Below are 23,344 nucleotides of genomic sequence, written 5' to 3'. Positions count from 1 at the left end.
GGAATTCTACCAGACATTTCAAGAAGAATTAATACCTATTCTTCTGAAACTGTCCCAAAAAAAATAGAAATGGAAGGAAAACTTCCAGACTCGTTTTATGAAACCACCATTACCTTGATCCCAAAACCAAAGACCCCATCAAAAAGGAGAATTACAGACCAATATCCCTGATGAACATGGATGCAAAAATTCTCACCAAAATACTAGCCAATGGGATCCAACAGTACATTAAAAGGATTATTCACCATGACCAAGTGGGATTTATCCCTGGGCTGCAAGGTTGGTTCAACATCTGCAAATCAATCAATGTGATACAGTACATTAATAAAAGAAAGAACAAAAACCATATGATCCTCTCAATAGATGCAGAAAAAGCATTTGACAAAGTACATCCTTTCTTGATCAAAACTCTTCAGAGTATAGGCATAGAGGGTACATACCTCAATATCATAAAAGCCATCTATGAAAAACCTACAGCGAATATCATTCTCAATGGGGAAAAACCAAGAACTTTCCCCCTAAGGTCAGGAACGCGGCAGGGATGTCCACTATCACTACTGCTATTTACCATAGTATTAGAAGTCCTAGCCACAGCAATCAGAGAACAAAAGGAAATAAAAGGCCTCCAAATCAGCAAAAAAGTCAAACTCTCACTCTTTGCAGATGATATGATACTTTATGTAGAAAACCCAAAAGACTCTACCCCAAAACTGCTAGAACTCATACAGGAATTCAGTCAACTGGCAGGATGTAAAATCAATGCACAGAAATCAGTGGCATTCCTATACACCAACAACAAGACAGAAGAAAGAGAAATGAAGTAGTCGATCCCATTTACAATTGCACCCAAAACCATAAGATACCTAGGAATAAATCTAACCAAAGAGACAAAGGATCTGTACTCAGAAAACTATAAAATACTCATGAAAGAAATTGAGGAAGAGATAAAGAAATGGAAAAACTTTCCACACTCATGGAGTGGAAGAACAAATATTGTGAAATTGTCAATGCTACCTAGAGCAATCTACACGTTCAATGCAATCCCTATTAAAATACCATCCACTTTTTTCAAAGAAATGGAACAAATAATCCTAAAATTTGTATGGAACCAGAAAAGACCCCAAATAGCCAGAGGAATGTTGAAAAAGAAAAGCAAAGCTGGCGGCATCACAATTCTGGACTTCAAGCTCTATGACAAAGCTGTCACCATCAAGACAGTATGGTACTGGCACAAAAACAGACACATAGATCAATGGAACAGAATAGAGACCCCAGAAATGGACCCTCAATTCTATGGTCAACTAATCTTCGACATAGCAGGAATGGATATCCATTGGAAAAAACGACAGTCTCTTCAACAAATGGTATTGGGAAAATTGGACAGCCCCATGCAGAAGAATGAAACTGGACCATTTCCTTAAACCACACACAAAAATAGACTCAAAATGGTTGAAAGACCTCAATGTGCGACAGGAGTCCATCAACATCCTAAAGGAGAACACAGGCAGCAACCTCTTTGACTTCAGCCGAAGCAACTTCTTCCTAGAAACATCGTCAAAGGCAAGGGAAGCAAGGGCAGAAATGAACTATTGGGACTTCATCAAGATAAAAAGCTTTTGCAAAGCAAAAGAAACAGTCAACAAAACCAAAAGACAAGCGACAGAATGGGAGAAGGTATGTGCAAATGACATATCAGATAAAGGGCTAGAATCCTAAATCTATAAAGAACTTATCAAACTCAACACCCAAAGAACAAATGATCCAATCAAGAAATGGGCAGAAGACATGAACAGACATTTCTGCAAAGAAGACATCCAAATGGCCAACAGACACATGAAAAAGTGCTCAAGATCGCTCAGCATCAGGGAAATCTAAATCAAAACCTCAATGAGATATCACCTCCCACCAGTCAGAATGGCTAAAATTAACAAATCAGGAAACGACAGATGTTGGTGGGTATGTGGAGAAAGGGGAACCCTCCTACACTGTTGATGGGAATGCAAGCTGGTGTAGCCACTCTGGAAAACTGTATGGAGGTTCCTCAAAAAGTTGAAAATAGAGCTACCATATGACCCAGCAATTGCACTACTGGGTATTTACCCCAGAAATACAAATGAAGGGATCTGAAGGGGTATGTGCACCCCAATGTTTATAGCAGCAATGTCCACAATAGCCAAACTGTGGAAAGAGCCAAGATGTCCATCGACGGATGAGTGGATAAAGAAGATATGGTATATATATATACAATGGAATATTATGCAGCCATCAAAAGGAATGAGATCTTGCCATTTGCAATGACATGGATGGAACTGGAGGGTATTATGCTTAGCAAAATAAGTCAATCAGAGAAAGACATGTATCATATGACCTCACTGATATGAGGAATTCTTAATGTCAGGAAACAAACTGAGTGTTGCTGGAGTGGTGGGGGGTGGGAGGGATGGGTGGGTGGGTGATAGACATTGGGAAGGGTATGTGCTATGGTGAGCGCTTTGAATTGTGTAACACTGTTGAATCACAGACTAGTACCTTTGAAACAAATAATACATTATATGTTAAAAAAAGAAAAAAAGAAGAAGAAGAAAGCAGGAGGGGAAAATGAAGGGGGTTGAAATCGTAGGGGGAGACGAACCATGAGAGACTCTGGACTCTGAGAAACAAACTGGTTTCTAGAGGGGAGGGGGTTGGGGGAATGGCTAGCCTGGTGATGGGTATTAAAGAAGGCACGTACTGAACGGAGCACTGGGTGTTACACACAAAGAATGAATCGTGGAACACTACATCAAAAACTAATGATGTAATGTATGGTGATTAACATAACATAATTTTAAAAAGTCCCAATTAAAAAAAAAGCAAAGAAGTTAAAAAAGCGAGGGAATATAAGAAAACAAATGTAAACAAAGAGCATATGCAACAAATAAGTAAAAAAAATCACTTAGAGTGGATTAAAAAAGGACATAACTATGTGTTTTGACAAGAAACCCACATTAAATGTAATAGTTCAAATAGGTTAAAACAAAGGAATGGAGAAAGATATACCATGCCAAGACTAATCAAAAGAAGCAGAGTAGCTCTTTCAATTTCAACGAAACAAATTTCAGAATGAGCAAATGATATCAGGTATTAGGCATTATGTTATGATAACGGAGTCATTTTGCATGAATATAAAATGATCCTTAATGTGGATATACCTAACAAATCACATCAAGATGTGTGAGGCAAAACATAAAACTGTAGGGTGAAATAGAAAAATCTCCTATTACACTTGGAGACCTCAACACACCTCTCAGTAATTGATAGATCCAACAGGGAGAAAATCAGTGGTGAAATAGTTGACCTAAAAGGCAGTATCAATCAACTCGATCTAATGGCATTTATAGAAAAATCCATCCAGCAGCTGACTACACATTCTTCTCAAGCTCACATGAAATACCCACCAAGACAGACCACAGTTGCCTAAAATGCACCTTCAGAAATTTTAAAGGATGGAAGTAATACAAAATATGTTCTGACATTACAATGGAATTAAATTGAAATCAGCAACAAAAAGATAGCTGGGATATCCCTAAATATTTGGAAATTAAACACTGCATTATAATTTAACACATGGAAGGGAGAAGAAGTCTCAAGAGAAATTTAAAATGTATTGTGAACTAAATGAAAATGAAAATACAATTTATCAAAATTTGTAGTATTGAAACAAGTACAGTGCTTATATGGAAATTATAGCATTGAATGCATATATTATAAAAGAAGAAAGGTTGAATATCAATAATATAAGCTTTTATCTTAGGAAACTAGAGAAATTTATGCACATGGCAAAAGGAGAATAGAAAAAAATTAAAGTATAAATCAATGAATTTGGAAAGATGAAAACAATAGGGAAAATTAATGAAGTCAAAAGCTGGTTCTTTGAGATCAATAAACTTAATTAACTAATAATCAGGCTAACCAAAAAAATTATCAGTTAGATGTAAATTATCAATATTAAAAATGAATGAGAGATCACCACTACTCATCTCATGAAAGGTAAAATATTAATGAAGGAAAACTACAAAAAGCACTACAACCACAAATTTGATAAATTAGACTAAATATACCAGTTACTTAAAATCATTCTGGGAGAAATAGATAATTGGTAAAGACCTATCTCTATTAAAAAAATTTCATCAATAGCTGATAAAATTTCCAAAAAGCAAGTACTGGGCCCAGATGTTTTCACTGTTGAATTCTATCAAATATTTAAGGAAGAATTAACTCCAGTTTTACCCAATGTCTTTCACAAAATATAAGTGGGAAGAATATCCTCTAACTCATTTGGTGAGGCCAATATTACCCTAATACCAAGACAAGATAAAGACATTTCAAGAAAGGAAAGAACAGACTAGTATCTCTTATGAACATACATCCTCAACCAAAGTTGGACAAAATTCCTTACAAATTTTAGCTAACCATATCAAAAAAAGTATAAAAATAAATATACACCATGAGTAAGTGGGATCTATTTGAGGTATGCAAAGATATTTCAATATTTGAAAAATCAACTTATTCCACCTCATCAACAGACTGGAGAATAAAAATCACATGAACAGATCAATTAATGCAGAAAGACATTTGACACAAGCCAAAAACCATGATACACACTTTCAATAAATTAGGAATAGAAGGGAACTTTGTCAATTTGATTAGGAATGCCTACAAAAAAAGACCCAAAAAACAGCCCCCCCAAAAAAACTAACAAAAACCCCTAGAGTTAACCTCATATTTATTGGTAAGAAAATGGAAGCTTTCCCACTAAGATCATGAGCAAAATAGGGATATCTTCATAAACTCTTGCTACTTCTACTCAACATCATACTAAAAATCTTTGCATATTAGTTTATGGGCTAAAAAAAAACAGACCATAAAAACACCACAGACAGTGTGGCTTAAACAATAGACATTTAGGGGTGCCTGGGTAGCTCAGTTAACTAAGCATCTGCCTTCCCCTCAGGTCATGATCTCAGGGTCCTGGGATCAAGCCTTGCTTCAGGCTGCCTGCTCAGCAGGGAGCCTGCTTCTTTCTCTCCCTCTGCAGCTCACCCTGCTTGTTCACTCTCTCTCTCTCTCTAATAAATAAATAAAATCTTAAAAAAAAAGAAAACCCAGTAGACATTTATTTATTTTCACGGTTCTGGAGGCTGGAAGTCCAAGATCAGAGCACCCTATAGTCAAGTTCTGGTGAGAGCCCTCTTCCTAGCTTGCAGATGCAAGCTTCTCACTGTGTAATCACATGGCAGAGAGAGAGAACTAGCAAGCTCTTTGGTGTCTGTTCTTGTAAGAATGCATAAGTCTATTGGACTAAGGCTCCAATGAACCTTAATTGTGTAGCCTTAGTTATTTCCAAAAGGGCTCCATTTAGAAACAAAGCCACACCGGGGGTCAGGGCTGAATTTGGTGGGAGTACACAAACATTTAGTATGTAACACCTAGCTAGTGGAATAAAGCAAAAACAGCAAATAAAAGGATCATAGATTGGAAAATCTGGTTTCTTTTATTGGTAAATGGTATTAAAAAACAAGATTTGAGCACAAGGTGTGCTCTCTGCTACTGGTATGTGATTTCTTCTAGTCTCCTTTAGCCGAGAGAGGCAGGAAATGCATGTGCATATACTAACCTGTGTATATGCATATATCTATACATATTTATCTATGTAACCATCTGTATCTATATTAAGCTGAACATGAGTTCATATTGTCTTCAACTCTAATCATATGAGTCTTTCTAGCCTCCTCTCTTTATTTGTAATTTCTCATTCAGCAGTGAGATACCTGGTTCTTAACATCCACCAACCATTTACTTAATTTTTGTTAATTTCTAAATATTTAATTTTTATGGTAACTGCATATGAATCATTACATGGGCTGGGAGTGGGAATTCTAGCTCCATTTAGATTTTCTTTCATATAAAACATTTTATTTTGCTTAATAGAAAGGGTATTTTCACTTCCTTCAACAAATCATGTGAGTTAACTTATAATACCTTCTTTTCTTTTAAATGTTTCACTTTGTGTTAGCTCAATCCTTTGATTGGGCACATGGAAAATGGTAAGGAGTCACTGAGCTTTCTGGCAAATACTGCTCTTTGTCATCTAAAAAGTCCTGCAGGAACAACTCTCTCTCTCTCTCTCTCAGTACCCTGATCTTGTGTGTTATGCCTAGAACACTCCACATTTATTACAAGAAAATATTCAGTACACCAAATGGATTAAATGAGGAGGGAAGCTGAGTATAAGACCAATTACCATGACCACAAAATTTGTTTTTAGCAACTTCCAACTTCCACTTTCTATATCTCTGTCCAATCCTAATGAAATACCATTGTCTTGTCTATACCATTTTCTTTTTTTTTTCCTTTTTTTTATTCTTATGTTAATCCCCATACATTACATCATCAGTTTTAGATGAAGTGTTCCATGATTCATTGTTTGTGCATAATACCCAGTGCTCTATGCAGAATGTGCCCTCCTCAATACCCACCACCAGGCTAACCCATTCTCCCACCCCCCTCCCCTCTAGAACCCTGTTTGTTTTTCAGAGTCCATCGTCTCTCATGGTTCGTCTACCCCTCCGATTTCCCCCGCTTCATTCTTCCCCTCCCACTACCTTCTTCTTCTTCTTTTTTTTTCTTAACATATATTGCATTATTTGTTTCAGAGGTACAGATCCGAGATTCAACAGTCTTGCACAATTCACAGTGCTTACCAGAGCACATACCCCCCCAGTGTCTATTACCCAGTCACCCCATCCCTCCCACCCCAACCCCCACTCCAGCAACCCTCACCTTGTTTCCTGCAATTAAGAATTCCTCATATCAGTGAGATCATATGATACAAGTCTTTCTCTGTTTGACTTATTTCACTCAACATAATACCCTCCAGGTCCATCCACGTCATTGCAAATGGCAAGATCTCATTCCTTTTGATGGCTGCATAATATTCCATTGTATACATATACCACATCTTCTTTAGCCATTCATCTGTCGATGGACATCTTGGCTTTTTCCACAGTTTGGCTATTGTGGACATTGCTGCTATAAACATCGGGGTGCACGTACCCCTTCGGATCCCTACTTTTGTATCTTTGGGGTAAATACCCAGTAGTGCAATTGCTGGATCATATGGTAGCTCTATTTTCAACTTTTTGAGGAACCTCCATACAGTTTTCCAGAGTGGCTGCACCAGCTTGCATTCCCACCAACAGTGTAGGAGGGTTCCCCTTTCTCCGCATCCCCGCCAACATCTGTCGTTTCCTGACTTGTTAATTTTAGCCATTCTGACTGGTGTGAGGTGGTATCTCATGGAGGTTTTGATTTGGATTTCCCTGATGCCGAGTGATATTGAACAATTTTTCATGTGTCTGTTGGCCATTTGGATGTCTTCTTTGGAAAAATGTCTGTTCATGTCTTCTGCCCATTTCCTGATTGGATTCTTTGTTCTTTGGGTGTTGAGTTTGATGAGTTCTTTATAGATTTTGGATACTAGCCCTTTATCTGATCTGTCATTTGCAAATATCTTCTCCCATCCTGTCGGTTGTCTTTTGGTTTTGTTGACTGTTTCCTTTGCTTTGCAAAAGCTTTTTATCTTGATGAAGTCCCAATAGTTCATTTTTGCCCTTGTTTCCCTTGCCTTTGGCGATGTTTCTAGGAAGAAGTTGCTTCGGCTGAGGTCAAAGAGGTTGCTGCCTGTGTTCTCCTTTAGGATGTTGATGGACTCCTGTCTCACATTGAGGTCTTTCAACCATTTTGAGTCTATTTTTGTGTGTGGTGTAAGGAAATGGTCCAGTTTCATTCTTCTGCATCTGGCTATCCAATTTTCCCAACAGCATTTGTTGAAGAGACTGCCTTTGTTCCATTGGACATTCTTTCCTGCTTTGTCAAAGATGAGTTGACCATAGAGTTGAGGGTCCATTTCTGGGCTCTCTATTCTGTTCCATTGATCTATGTGTCTGTTTTTGTGCCAGTACCATGCTGTCTTGATGATGACAGCTTTGTCATAGAGCTGGAAGTCCAGAATTGTGATGCCGCCGGCTTGGCTTTTCTTTTTCAACATTCCTCTGGCTATTTGGGGTCTTTTCTGGTTCCATACAAATTTTACAATGATTTGTTCCATTTCTTTGAAAAAAGTGGATGGTATTTTGATGGGGATTGCATTGAATGTGTACATTGCTCTAGGTAGCATTGACATCTTCACAATATTTGTTCTTCCAATCCATGAGCATGGAACGTTTTTCCATTTCTTTGTGTCTTCCTCAATTTCTTTCATGAGTATTTGATAGTTTTCTGAGTACAGATCCTTTGTCTCTTTGCTTAGATTTATTCTTAGGTATCTGATGGTTTTGGGTGCAATTGTAAATGGGATCGACCACTTCATTTCTCTTTCTTCAGTCTTGCTGTTGGTGTATAGGAATGCCACTGACTTCTGTGCATTGATTTTATATCCTGCCACTTGACTGAATTCCTGTATGACTTCTAGCAGTTTTGGGGTGGAGTCTTTGGGGTTTTCCACATAAAGTATCATATCTTCTGCAAAGAGTGAGAGTTTGACTTCTTCTTTGCCAATTTGGATGCCTTTGATTTCTTTTTGTTGTCTGATTGCTGTGGCTAGGACTTCCAATACTATGTTGAATAGCAGTGGTGATAGTGGACATCCCTGCCGCATTCCTGACCTTAGGGGGAAAGCTCTCAGTTTTTCCCCATTGAGAATGATATTCGCTCTAGGTTTTTCATAGATGGCTTTTATGATATTGAGGTATGTACCCTCTCTCCCTACACTGTGAAGAGTTTTGATCAAGAAAGGATGCTGTACTTTGTCAAAAGCATTTTCTGCATCTATTGAGAGGATCATATCATTCTTGTTCTTTCTTTTGTTAATGTATTGTATCACATTGATTGATTTGTGGATGTTGAACCAACCTTGCAGCCCAGGGATAAATCCCACTTGGTCATGGTGAATAATCCTTTTAATGTACTGTTGGATCCTATTGGCTAGCATTTTGGTGAGAATTTTTGCATCCATGTTCATCAGGGATATTGGTCTGTAATTCTCCTTTTTGATGGGGTCTTTGTCTGGTTTTGGGATCAAGGTAATGCTGGCCTCATAAAATGAGTTTGGAAGTTTTCCTTCCGTTTCTATTTTTTGGAACAGTTTCAGAAGAATAGGTATTAATTCTTCTTGAAATGTTTGGTAGAATTCCCCTGGGAAGCCATCTGGCCCTGGGCTTTTGTTTGTTGGGAGATTTTTGATGACTGCTTCAATTTCCTTAGTGGTTATAGGTCTGTTCAGGTTTTCTATTTCATCCTGGTTCAGTTTTGGTAGTTGATACATCTCTAGGAATGCCTCCATTTCTTCCAGGTTATCTAATTTGCTGGCATAGAGTTGCTCATAATATGTTCTTATAATTGTTTGTATTTCTTTGGTGTTGGTTGTGATCTCTCCTCTTTCATTCATGATTTTGTTGATTTGGGTCATTTCTCTTCTCTTTTTGATAAGTCTGGCCAGGGGTTTATCAATCTTGTTAATTCTTTCAAAGAACCAGCTCCTAGTTTCGTTGATCTGTTCTACTGTTTTTTAGTTTCTAGTTCATTGATTTCTGCTCTGATCTTTATTATTTCTCTTCTCCTGCTGAGTTTACGCTTTATTTGCTGTTCTTTCTCCAGCTCCTTTAGGTGGAGGGTTAGGTTGTGTCCTTGAGACCTTTCTTGTTTCTTGAGAAAAGCTTGTATTGCTATATACTTTCCTCTTAGGACTGCCTTTGCTGCATCCCAAAGATTTTGAATATTTGTATTTTCATTTTCATTGGTTTCCATGTATTTTTTTAATTCTTTAATTTCCTGGTTGACCCATTCATTCTTCAGTAGGATGCTCTTTAGCCTCCATGTATTTGAGTTCTATCCGACTTTCCTCTTGTGACTGAGTTCTAGTTTCAAAGCATTGTGATCTGAAAATAGGCAGGGAATGATCCCAATCTTTTGGTACCGGTTGAGACCTGATTTATGACCTAGGATGTGATCGATTTTGGAGAATGTTCCATGGGCACTAGAGAAGAATGTGTATTCCGTTGCTTTGGGGTGGAATGTTCTGAATAGGTCTGTGAAGTCCATTTGGTCCAGTGTGTCATTTAAAGTCTTTATTTCCTTGTTGATCTTTTGCTTAGACGATCTGTCCATTTCAGTGAGGAGGGTGTTAAAGTCCCCCACTATTATTGTATTGTTGTCGATGTGTTTCTTTGCTTTTGTTATTAATTGCCTTATATAATTTGTTGCTCCCATGTTAGGGGCATAGATATTTACAATTGTTAGATCTTCTTGTTGGACAGATCCTTTAAGTAGGATATAATGTTCTTCCTCATCTCTTATTACAGTCTTTGGTTTAAAATCTAATTTGTCTGATATAAGGATTGCCACCCCAGCTTTCTTTTGGTGTCCATTAGCATGGTAAATGGTTTTCCACCCCCTCACTTTCAATCTGGGGGTGTCTTTGGTTCTAAAATTAGTCTCTTGCAGACAGCATATTGATGGGTCTTGTTTTTTAATCCAGTCTGATAGCCTGTGTCTTTTGATTGGAGCATTTAGCCCATTTACATTCAGGGTAACTATTGAAAGATAGGAATTTAGTGCCATTGTATTGCCTGTAAGGTGACTGTTACCATATATTGTCTTATACCATTTTCTTTTTCCTGAACTCACCCATCCTGTAGCTATCCAGACAGGAAGCTATTTGCACTTCCTCATTTTGGCAGATAGTGTTCGATAATGTCTGCTAATGACTGCACTAAAAGGAACCCTACAGGGTAGTTAGTAATCAGGATAAAATATACAATGCTACAGTAACACACCAGTCCCCAAGTCTCAGTGGCTTAATTGTATAAAGGTTTATATCTTATTCAAGCCAGTCTTATATGGGATGTCCTCTATCTTGAAACTATTCCACGTGAAACATGGCCTACAAGACCACTGCAGTAAGAACATAAAGAGCTGAGGATCCTGGAAGATGTTTTAAGAACTAGACCTAGAAGGGGCTTATATCACTTTAGTCATATAATTCTAGCATAATTACAGTGATGCTGGGAAATGAAAAAGCCTGTGTCTGGAAGATGAAATCATGTGTTGAACACATTTTTTGTATGGCTACAATTGTTAGGAGCCCAGAGTTTGAGGTTTACTATTAACCTGCTACACTACTATTGGTAAGTCATGGAACATTCAGAACTCTAATTATGAAATTTATTAACTTACTGATTTATTTTACTATTTTACAATTACCATGCATATACTGTGGGTTGAGTGAGAACTCTGCAAGGAGAGAGACTATAAAGGTTGATAAGACAGGGACACCTGGGTGGCTCAGCTGGTTAATTAGCTGCGTTAGGCTCAGGTCATGATCCCAGGGTCCTGGGATCGAGTCCCACATCAGGGTCCTTGTTCACTGGGGAGTCTGCTTCTCCCTCTGCCAGCCATTCCCCCTGCTTGTGCTCTCTCTCTCTGACAAATAAATACAATATTAAAAAAAAAGGTAGATAGGACATGGCCCTTATTTTGCAGGAGTTGGCTGGTAGGAAAATTTTCAAGTGAGGTAAATCTTACAACAGAAATATGTTTACTGAATTTTAGGTTCACAGAGGAAGGTACAACCAGCATCCACCGGGGAAAGCAGGACTAACATCACAGGAGACGATTTGGCAGTGTCTTCAAAGATAATTGAACATCTTCCAGAAGGATTGGGCCACCTTTGGCATTTCATATACATAGAGGACTGTGTACAAAGGGTTAGATCCTAAAAGTATGGTATATAGAAATCTGGAAATAATCCAGCCAGTGTGGATCTAGAATGTTCAAGGGCTCACATGTGATGGTGTTGTTTGTGTATGTGTGTGTGTGTGCACATGTGTGTCTCAGTTAAAGATATCATGGCACTTCCTCCCTAAATATTTCACTAGGCATTTCCTGAAAATAAAGGCATTCTCTTATATAGCCAAATACTACTATCATACCTTAAAAAATAATCATTATCTACTATGAGCTAAAACTTACTTTTTTCGAATTTCTTCAGTTTTCCAAATACAACTTTTTATAGTAGTTTACTTTCAAACCAGGTTCCAGTCAAGTTTTGTGCATAATCTTTTGTGTCTCTAATCTCATTTAATCTGCAATAATTATCTCATTCTGTTTTTATTCAGGGTCTCCTCTTTTTAATAAAACCATTGTATGTATACACAATATTCTGCTTATCTATTCATCATTTAGTGATCTTCTGAGATGCATTCATGTTTTAATTATTGTGAATAATGCTGCCATAGGCATAGATGTCCAAATACCTCTGTTAAACCCTGTTTTCAACTCTTTTGCATATATATCAGTGAGTGGAATTACTGAGTCACATGGTACTTCTATTTTTAGTTTTTTGAGCAACTGTCATAATGTTTTCCACAGCAGCTGTACCATTTTACATGCTCACCAACAGTGCACATTGGTTCCAGTTTCTCCAAATCTTTACTAACACTTGTTATTTATTTATTCTTATTTTATGTTAGCCATCTTAACAAGCATGATGTAGTACCTCACTGTAGTTTTGATTTGCATTTTTCTTATGATTAATGATGTTGACCATATTTTCACTGGTTATTGGCCACTTGTGTATCTTCTTTGGAGAAATGTCTACAAAAGTTTTGCCCATTTTTTTTAATTGGGTTGCTAACATTTTTGCTGTTTTTAAGTTTTAGGAGTTCTCTATATATTCTGAATTTTAATCCTTTATCAGGTGTATGATTTGCAAATATTTTCTCCCATTCTGTACATCACCTCTTTACTCTGTTGATAGGGTTTTTTTGATGCACAGCTTTATTAATTTAAAGTCCATTTTTTACTTTATCTTTTGTGCCTGTGCCTAAATCACTTGACTATTATACAAAGGTTTATTTCTGCACACTCTATTCTATTCCATCATCTATATGTCTTTCATTATGCCAGTACCATACTATTATTACTTTAGCTTTGTAGTAAGTTTTAAAGTAAGGAAGTGTGAATTCTCCAGGTTTGCTTTTCTTTTTTTTTTTTTCAAGATTTTTTTGACTATTTGAAATCCTTTGAAATTCCATATGAATTTTAGAATAGGTTTTTCTGTTTCTGCAAAAAAAAGCTTTAGAATTTTGATATGGACTATATTGAATCTGTAGATCTCTTTGGGTATTATTGATATCTTAACAATATTAAGTCTTCCAATCTGTGAACATGGGATATATTTATGTATTTCCTTTTTCTTTATGTCTTCTTTAATTTCTTTCAACAATGTTTCATAATTTTCATTGTACAAGTCTTTCACCACCTTGGTTAATTAAATGGCAAATATTTTATTCTTTCTGATGCTATTATAAATGAATTTTTTTCTTAACTTTCTTTTCAGATTGTATATTGGTAGGTAGAGAAATTAACTGATTTTTATGTGCTGACTTTGTGTCTTGCTACTTGCTGAATAATTTATTATTTCTAATTGTTGTTATGTGGAATATTTAGGGTTTTACATATATAAATCATGTGCAAACAGAAATCATTTTACTTTTTCCATTCCAATTTGGATGTCTTTCATTTATTTTCTTGCCTCTTTGCAGTGGCTTCAACTTCCAATACTATACTGACCATAGTTGGTCTGTAGTTTTTGTTTCACCTAGTGTCTTTTGTCTGGCTTTAATGGAAGAGTAATACTAGCCTAATAGAATGAGTTAGGAAGTGTAAACTCCTCTTCAATTTTTTTTTAAAGTGTAATAAATATTGATATTGGTTATTCTTTAAATGTTTGGAAGAATTCACTAGTGAAACCATCAGGTCCAGTGATTTTCTTTGTTGGGATTTTTTTTTTTTAAGATTTTTATTTATTTATTTGACAGAGAGAGAGAGCACTAAGTAGGGGGAGCAGAAGGCAGAGGGAGAGGGAGAAGTAAGTTCCCCACTGAGCAGGGAGCCTGATGCGGGGCTCAATCTCAGGACCTGGGGATCATGACTTGAGTCAAAGCAGCTGCTTAACTGATTGAACCGCCCAAGCACCCCAGGAGATTTTTGATAACTGATTCTGTGATTTAATCTTCATAGGCTTATGTTTCTGGGAATTTTTTTTTTCATTTTCTCTATGTTATCCAATATATTGGTGTAAAAATATTCATATTATTTTTATAATTCTTTTTGTTTCTGTAGAATAGATAGTGATTTTCACTCTTTAATTTCCTATTTTAGTAGTTTGAGTCTTCTTTCTTCTAAATTCATCTAGCTGGAGGTTTATCAATTTTGTTGGTCTTTTCAAAGAATCAACTTTTAGCTTCATTGATTTTCTCTATGATTTTTCTATTTATCTTTTCCAATCTTTACTATTTCCTATCTTCTGCTAACTTTGCATTTAGTTTGTTCTTCTTTTTCTAGTTCTTTGAGTTTGATTGAATATTTCTTGTTTTTTAATGTATGTGTTTGTAGCTATAAATATCCACCTTTGCACTGCTTTTGCTGTGTCCAGTAAATTTTGTTTTTGTTCATCTCTAAGTATTTTTAAATATCCCTTGTCATTTCTTCTTTGTAGTTTTCCTTCTAATTTCTTCTTTGATCCACTGGTTAAGAGTTTGCTGTTTAATTTCTATAGATTTGTGAATCTTCTACTTTTATTTCTTTTAATGGCTTTGATCTCTAACCTCATCCCATTTGGCAGGAGAAGATACTTTGTATAATATATATCTTTGTAAAAATATTGATTCTTAATTGTGGCCTAACATATCATCTATCCTGGAAAATGTCCCATGTGCATTTGAGAAGAATGTTGTTCTAGAGTAGAATGTTTTGTATATGTCTGTTAGATCTAGTTGGTTTATTGTGTTAATTAAGCCCACATTTTTTTTCTTATCCTCTGATTGTTCTATTCATTATTGAGAATGAAGTGTTGAAATTTCTATTATTGTAGGAGTGCTTATTTCACCCTTTGATCCTATCAGTATTGCTTCATAGGTTTTGATGATATGTTATTAGGTGTGTAGATGTTTATAATTACAAATCTTTTTTCTCTATTGAAACATTTATTAAAATATGTCCTTTTTGTCTCCTATAAACTTTTAAAATTTAAAGCTTATTTTGTCTAATATTAGTACAGCCACTCCTGTTTTCTGCTGCTTACTATTTGCATACAATATCCTTTTCCATCCTTTCACTTCAAATCTACTTGTGTCTTCAGATACACAGTGAGTATCATAAACTGCATATAATTGAGTCATTTTTTACCCATTTTGACATTTTCTGTCTTTGGAGGGTTTAATCCATTTAAAGTTAAAGTGATTACTTCTGTTATTTTTTGTTTTCTATATGTCTTATGGCTTTTTTATCACTCATTTCCTGCATTACTGTCTTCTTTTGTATTTAGTTGATTTTTGAAGTGAATCATTTAGATTATTTTCTCATTTTTTTGTGTGTGTATGTTCTATAGCTATTTTCTTTGTGGTTACCATAGAGATTACATTTAACACCTTAAAGTTATAATACTCTAACTTGAATTTATACCAGCTTAACTTCAATAGCATACAAAGAAGTCTGCCTCTTTACAGCTCTATCTTCACTTCTACGATTGATGATGTTACAAAATTACATCTATATACATTGTGTGAGCAAACATATAAGATAATAATTCTTTTAAAAGCATTAGTCTCTAAAATTATGTGGAAAACTAAATGTGGACCTATGAACCAAAGTGCAATAATAGAATTTAGACCAATCATTGTTTTTTTAATCATGTAGAAAATAAAAAGTAGAATTAAAAACCCTTGTTACAATAATAGTAGTTTTTATAATTGTCCATGTTTTTATCTTTATTGAGATATTTATTTCTTCATATAGCTTGAGTTACTGCCTCTAATTTCACCACCCAAGACCTTTGAGCATTTCTTGTGGATTAGTTCTAGTCATAATTAACTCCCTCAGCTTTTGTTTATCTGAGAATGTCTTAATTTTCCCTCAATTTTGAAGGATAATTTTGCTGATGATATGATTCTTGATTGATTTTTTTTTTCTTTTAGCACTTTAAATATATTGGCTAACTACTTTCTGCTTTCCGAAATTTCTGGCGATGAATCTGATAATTTTTTTTATTGAGATTCCCGTGTAAGTAACAAGTTATTTCTCTCTTGCTGTTTTCAAGATTCTCTCTGTCTTTGGCTCTTGAAAGTTTGATTATAATTTGTCTTGGTATAAGCTTCTAATTTCATCTAACTTGGAGTTAGTTTGGCTTCTTGGGGGTTTATGTTCATGTATTTCATCAAATTTGAGAAGTTTTCAAGCCATTATTTCTTTAAATATTCTCTACTCCTTTTTCTCTCTGTTCTCCCTTCTGAGGCTCCCACAGTGCATATGGTGGTCTCTTGTTGATGTCTCTTGGACTCTGTTCAAATTTCTTCAGTCTTTCTCTTTCTACTCCACAGACTTGATAATTTCCACTATTCTATTTTCATTGGTTCTTCCATGATTCTTTCTTCTACATATTTACATCTGCCTTCAAAATCTTCTAGTAAATCTTTATTTTCAGTTATTGTACTCTTAAACTCCAGCATTTCTTTTTGGTTCATTTTCAGGCTTTCTATCTCTTAATTAACATTTCCATTTTTTTGCACATAATTTCTTGACTTTCTTCACAAATTTCTTTAGCTTTTTGAGTACCTTTAAGATAGATTATCTAAGAGAGTTCCATCAGGTCCTTCCCAGGGAGTTTATGCTTTTTTCCCTTTGAATGGACTATATTTTTCCTATTTTTTGGTATACCTTGTTATTTCTTTTGTTGAACACTGGACATTTGAACCTAATAATGTGGTAACTCTGGAAATCAAATCATCTGTCTCCCCCAGGGTCTATGTTTGTTACTATTTTTATTTATTTATTTTTGTATTGTTGTTAGCTGTCTCTGTGCTGAGAGTCTGAAATGTAAACTAAACATGTCAGATCTTTTCTGAGCTCATGGCATTCCCTAAGCATTTGTGGTCATTTTCTAATTTCCCCCATATATGCAGTTACTTTTGAATGCTCTAGTCTTTAATGGCTGGTAACCAAAGGAAGGGAAAAAAAAAAAAAAGATAAGGGGAAAAAAGGCCACTAGCCCTTTAAATCCCCAGAAGTCATTTCAGCCTGCAACAATGGGGGGAGTTGTAAAACAATTGCTTCTTATCATTTTGTCTGCAGTTCTATGATCAAAGGAAGCAATCAGTGATCAGAGCACTGATCCCTGATATTTGGAAGACAGGGTATTTTTCACCCATCTGGGCTCTTGCAACCTGTAAACAGGCTATTACAAGAACATATGCATAGTAACTTGCCATGGGGCTTAAAGGGGAGGATGGGCAGCTTCTACTAAGAGCTGTAATTGACCTAAATTAACTAAAACCTATCATCCAAGACTTCCTCTGGAAGTTGCAAGCTTTCAACAGATTCCAGAGTTTGAAAATTCTTACATCAGAAAGATACTGCTGGTGCAATTGTTTGTCTAGATGGGAGAGACAAATTCCTAGTGCTCCTTATATGACCATCATCTCAGAATAATTCTCCTCACCAAATGGTTTTAGCATCTATTGATGATCCGAGCTTGATGTTAAAACTGGTAACTTTAAAATTTTATCATTTCATATATATTAGCCAGCATGTTTATGCAAAGAAAAACTTCATCACATTAGCTGAGAGTAAACTATAGTTCCTTAAAAAAATGGCCACATAAATGCTTATTTTCTTTTTTTAACTAATAATTTTAAGAGCAAATAGTGTAACAACCATTAGCAATGGTGGCAGTTTGTTTTACTTATTTGTTTGTTGGTTAGTTGGTTTAAGTATATTATTATAGATTAAATTGGAGTTTTTTTACTCAATCAATATGTTATAATCTTTTTATAGTTTTTTTTTTATAAATTAATTTTCAAATTGAGTCAAGTTTGGTAAGTTGGAGCCCCTTCAATCTGGTTCCTTTGTCTTTTTGGCATGTACCCATTGGTCTCTGAATATTTCTTTGCTTTCTTACACAGGGTCTCAAACTCTCCATGCCCCATATGTTTAATGAGCCATTTCATCCTACAGCTCTGATTTCTCTTAATAGGCCATGGTGTTTAGAAACCAAGCTGGCTGCTAATGCTGCTCAGGCTATTCACTGTTACTGTGGTGTTATTGTTTCTAGCCCCTTTTAGTACACTGACCTGGGAATACTTTATTATTTGGGAGGATAATGTGTGTACATGTGTGCACATGCCCAAAGCTGAAAATAAGAGTACTGAGATACATTGTTAGGGTGACCTGATGATAATTGAATAATGTTAATTAAAACAATACAACTGAAATAGAAACAACTTTGAGAACATGTGAAGGCATTTTATAAACTTTAATATGTAAAAAATATACCAAATTTGACCAATATAATAAAATTATTATAATAGATGGTTATTGAATATAGTTGAATAAGCATCAAATTCTTAACTAAAAGACATGACTTTAGTTAATGGCTTGGTCATCAACCAGTTTTATAAACTACCATAAAGAACAGCTCATGCCTCTAAGTCTGATCTATTAAAGTGAATAGAACTACTCACTCTACTTGTGAGAAGTTCAGTGAGATAATGTATAGTATTTTGCAGTGTCTAGTGTTAAATAAAATATTATTGTAATCTATGTTCTCTCTATTGCATTGCTTAGCATAGTCCAGAACAGAGCATACTATATTAAGAGCAATTGATTGAACCAGTTGGGGGTAAAGGAGAAAGGAAATGTGAAGAAAACAATTAAGGAAAAAGAGGAAGGAAGAGAGGGGTTGAAGAATAGTAGAGAAAAAGGAAGAGAGTGGAGCACATTTGGGAATTCCCCAATAATGTCAATGTGTTACTTTACCTACTCAGGAAAAGTCCTGGTTGACCTGTATTTTCTGACTAATGAGCCCACTAGAATGCATCAGTCATATTGAGAGAAGAAGGAGCCTCATGGCATACTCTCTATATGTGATTACAGGTATGAAATGAGATCATTTTTACCTTAGATGCAATGGAGGTGCTCCAGAAGAGCATCCATAACTCCTTACTGGGGACTAGCTGAATACTCAATCTTAAGCTGAGCTGATGAAAAATAAACAGAAAAAAAAAAGTCTTTGTACTGGTCTTTTAAGAGCTTGGCCTCTTCTCAAGAATGGTGAAGGGAGCCATAAAAGGGAGATCATCCCTTTTACCTCATCACCTGCTCATTTTCCCAAGAATTTGGTTTGAAATAAGATGGCTCTCTATCCCTTCCTTTTTTCTCAGTCCCAATGTAATTGACCCAAAAGATCTTATGCATTGACTGTGTAATCTCTAATCAAGGGGTCCATGGCTTTCCAATGTGCCCTACTCTTTAAGATCAAGAGGCAATCAAACCATGAAAAATATAAATGGGGCACCTGGGTGGGTCACTTGGTTAAGTGTCTGCCTTTGGCTCAGGTCATGATCCCAGGGACCTGGGACCAAGCCCCACATTGGGCTCCCTGCTTCTCCCTCCCTCACTCCCTCCCTCCCTCCCCCTCTCTCTCTGTCAAATAAATAAATAAAATCTTTTAAAAAAAGAAAATATAAATAGCAGAGTTATACTCCACCCTAAATGACTAAAAAATTGGACAGATACAGGAAGTGACCCTTTGCAGAGTTATAAAACTGGTAGGACAGAACTCATCCTTCCCACATGACTTAAGAGACTAATACATTAAAAAATATATTATTTTATGGGTATTTACCCAAAGAATACAAAAAACACTGATTCAAAGGGATATATTCACCCCTGTGTTTTAGCAACATTATTTACAATACCCAACATCTAGAAGCAATCCAAGTGTCCATCAATTGATGAATAGATAAAGAAGATGTGGTATATACAGACAATGGGATATTACTCCATCATAAAAAAAGAATGAAATCTTGCCATTTGCAAAGATGATGGAGCTACAGAGTATAATGCTAAGAGAAATGTCAGACAGAGAAAGATAAATACCATATTATTTCACTCATATAAGGAATTTAATAAACAAAACAACAAAGCAAAGGGGAAAAATTAGAGAGAGAGTCAAAGCAAGAAACAGATTCTTAATATAGAGAACAATCTGATGGTTACTAGAGGGAAGGTGAGTGGGGGGATGGGTGAAATAGGTGTTGGGATTAAAGAGTGCATTTGTGATGAGCACTGAGTGATGTATGGAATTGTTGAATCACTATGATATACACCTGAAACTAATATAACACTGTATGTTAACTAACTGGAATTAAAATAAAAACAAATTTTAAAAAAGATATGTGTTTGTAAACTTACATGTAGAAGCATATGGAAATTGCCATATGCTTAACTCATTGAAATGATACTATATGATCCATCTTTTAAGTAATATCTTCTTTCATTAAAATATAAGTGTTTGTAAACATATATGTAGCAGATCATGGGATTATCCCTGTGTATAACTCATTAAAAATACATTAAATATAAAGAAATAAATAAAATTTTAAAAATAAAAACATTTTTATAATATATATATTAATTTAAAAGCTAGTATTATTGTAACTTTGCTTTAGAACTACTTTAGAACATTGCTTTAGAACATTTTTTCTACTTGATTTAAGAGATCAATGCATTTTATAAATTATTAGTTTATGTTTAGGGACACAATTTATAAACATGTAATTTCATGACATCAACAACTAAAGGGATGTGAATCAAGCTTTTAAAAGAGCAGAACTTTTTTATGTTCTTGAAGTCAAACTGGTAAAAATTCAAAATAGAGCATTATAACTTTAGGATGTTAAATATAATCCCCATGGTAACTATAGAAGATAACTAAATAATATATGCAAAAAATAAGTGAGAATAAAGTTTAAGAATTTCATTTAAAACAGAAAGTCAACTAAACACAAAAGAAGACAGTTATGCAAAACATGAGGGGGGAAAGCTATAAGAAATATAGAAAACAAATATCAAAATGACAGAAGTCCCTTTTTGTCAGTAATCAGTTTAATTTTAAATGAATTAAACTATCCAATAAAAAGACAGAAACTGCAGAATGAATAAAACACTCAATCCAACTACTGTATAAAATATGCCATCTAAGAGAGACTCACTTTAGATCCAAAGAAACTAGGGTAAATGTTAAAGAATGAAAAAATATTCCATGCAAATACTAACCAAAAGAGAGCACAGTGGCTCTACTAATATCAGACAATATAGACTTTAAATTTAAAAAAAAAAATTACATGAGAGAAAGACATTAAATTTAAAAAAAGTTTCAGTAGAGCAAGAAGATACAGCCATTATAAACATTTATGCAATTAATAATATAAAATAAAAATATATGAAAAAAGATTTTCAGAATCAAAAAGAGAAATTCTATAGAGAAGTTCTATAATAATAGTGCAGATTGAGTCAGTGATGAAAAATCTAACAAAAAAGTTTTTGAAACAATGGTTTCACTGGTAGATTCCAAACATGTAAAGAGCTACCACAAATGCCTTTGAAATTTTCCTTAAAAATCTAGAGGAGAGAACACTATCTGACTCATTCAGAGACCAGTATTACACTGATATCAAAGCCAAAAAAGACACAACAGGAAACTAGAGACCAATACCCCTTATAAACATTAATTCACAAGTCCTCGACAACAACAACAAAAAACTGAATTCAGTAGCATATTAAAATGATTATAAACCTTAAGCAAGTGGGATTAATTTCTGCAATTCAGGGATGGCACAATGTAGGAAAATTAATTAATGTTAAACACCACATAAACAAAATGAGATTTAAAAACACATGAGCCTGGTGATGGGTATTAAAGAGGCCACATATTGAATGGAGCACTGGGTGTTATACGCAAACAATGAATCATGGAACACTACATCAAAAACTAATGATGTAATGTATGGTGATTAACATAACATAATAAAATAAAATAAAAAAACACATGATCATCTCAATTGATGCAGAAAAAACCTTTAATAAAATTCAACACCTTTTATGATAAAAACTATCGGAGGTGCCTGGGTGGCTCAGTCATTGAGCATCTGCCTTTGGCTCAGGTCATGATCCCAGGGTCTTGGGATTGAGCCTCACATCAAGCTCTCTGCTCAGCGGGAGGCCTGCTTCTCCCTCTCCCACTCCCCCTTCTTGTGTTCCCTCTCTTGCTGTCTTTCTCTCTGTCAAATAAATAAATAAAATCTTAAAAAAAAAAACTATCAACAAACTAGGAGTAGAAGGAAACTAAAAGCCATATATGAAAATTCCACAGTCAACATCATCCTCAATAGTGAAAGACTGAAAGTTTTTCCTCTAAAAATAGTGAAGTATGCGCATATTCACCATTTCTATTTAATACAGTACTGGAAGTCCTAGCCAGAGCCACCAGGTAAAAAAAATAAATGAAATTCAGAATATATAGAGAATTCCTAAGAGTCAACAACAAAATATTTTAAACATCTAACTTCAAAAATGGCCATGGACTTGCATAGAAATTTCTCCAAAGGGGGGGGCACCTGTGATTGAGCCTTACATCAGGCTCCCTGTTCAGAGGGAAGTCTGTTTCTCCCTTTCGCTCTGTTGTTCCCCTTACTTTTTCTCTCTCTCTCTCAAATAAATAAATAAATAAGATCTTAAAAAATATATTTCTCCAAAGGAGATATGCAAATAGCCAATAACCACATGAAAAGATGCTCAATATCATTAATTATTAGGGAAATACAAATCAAAATTACAATGAGGTAATTCACACTGTTAGGATGGCTAATATGAAAACAAAACAATTACAGCAACAACAATAGTAACAAAAACGTGTTAAGAAGATGTGGAGAAATTGGAACACATGTGCACTGTTGGTGGGAATGTCAAATGGTACAGCTGCTATGGAAAACAATGTGACTGTTTCTCAAAAAATTAAAAGTAGAATTACCATATGACCCAGTAATCCCATTCATGGACATAGATTCAAAAGAACTGATAACAGGGTCTCAATGAGATATTGGTACCTCCATGTTCATAGAAGCATTATTCATAATACTTAAAATGTGGAAGCAGCCCAAGTATCTATTTAGGGATGAATGGGATGTGCCATTACCAAAATGGCAGAATAGGAGGTCACAGCCCCCATACCATGAGAAAGATTAACCATGAGACTGCTATTCATGAACATTCAGCTTGTAAATGTTCAGCAGTCCACGTCACAAATTTTAGCAACACAGCGAAAGAAACAAACAAAATGTCTGGGAATAACTGCACACAACAAAGAAGGAATAACAACTTTATTTTGTCTGCATTACTCCCTACCCTA

Source organism: Mirounga leonina, unplaced genomic scaffold (assembly GCF_011800145.1).
Source record: "Mirounga leonina isolate KUSES-001 unplaced genomic scaffold, KU_Mleo_1.0 Mir_151, whole genome shotgun sequence".
Lineage (NCBI taxonomy): Eukaryota > Metazoa > Chordata > Mammalia > Carnivora > Phocidae > Mirounga > Mirounga leonina.
Note: the sequence above shows the minus strand (reverse complement) of the source record.